Here is an 822-nt window from a genome sequence, read left to right as displayed (position 1 = left end):
ATATATATATATAAATCTAATGATTATTTTTACCTTAACTTACGAAATATATGTAACCTCTCTCAGCAGTTATGTTTTTATGTAATTATAAAACTTATGCGAAATTTATGCGAACCTAATGATAACCTGTAACTTAATTCGATTGCAAAATATGTGTAAATTCAAAACTTATGCTTTAATTTAATTATGAAATTTGTGGAAACCCGACAATTATGTGTACTTTAATTTAATTATAAAATTTAAGATTATGAAGTTTATACAATTAACTATCACATTCCTTTGTAGTTTACTTTAGTAATAAAACGAAATTCGACTTAAAATGACTTCCTTCAGTTAAATTTTAAATTCAAAAGACCTCGTACTCTCGCCGTTTCACAATGATCCCACCTGGTCCACTCCCGAGTTATAAAGATTCATTTCTTTGACTCAAAATTGGACCGACGTACGCACTGCTCAAGGAAACAGGCGTTATAGCGTCCCTTCAGGACGTTTACTCATATTCCGGAACGATAGGAAGTGCGTCCGACTCTCAGGTGTTCGCCACTGCGCGTATACCTGCGAGATAAAGTCTAAACGTCCTTCCATACCTTCTACAACGTATTTCCAAGGGCTTGAACGTAACATTATATGCATGTTATTGCTTGTTATAAATGTCAAAAGCGTCTATTTCGACAATACTGATAGAATAAATATTAGAGACGTTTAATCAAACGATATTGAAATAAAAAATATCAAAAGCGTTTGTCTTGACTGTAATGGCAAAATAAACTCCAGAAGCGTGTATTTGAACGGTACTGGTTTGTATTACAAAAACTTTGATCG

Source organism: Trachymyrmex cornetzi, unplaced genomic scaffold, assembly GCF_001594075.2.
Source record: "Trachymyrmex cornetzi isolate Tcor2-1 unplaced genomic scaffold, Tcor1.1 scaffold910, whole genome shotgun sequence".
In the NCBI taxonomy this organism is placed as follows: domain Eukaryota; kingdom Metazoa; phylum Arthropoda; class Insecta; order Hymenoptera; family Formicidae; genus Trachymyrmex; species Trachymyrmex cornetzi.
The sequence above is the reverse complement of the archived record's forward strand: the minus strand, read 5'-3'. Positions refer to the sequence as shown.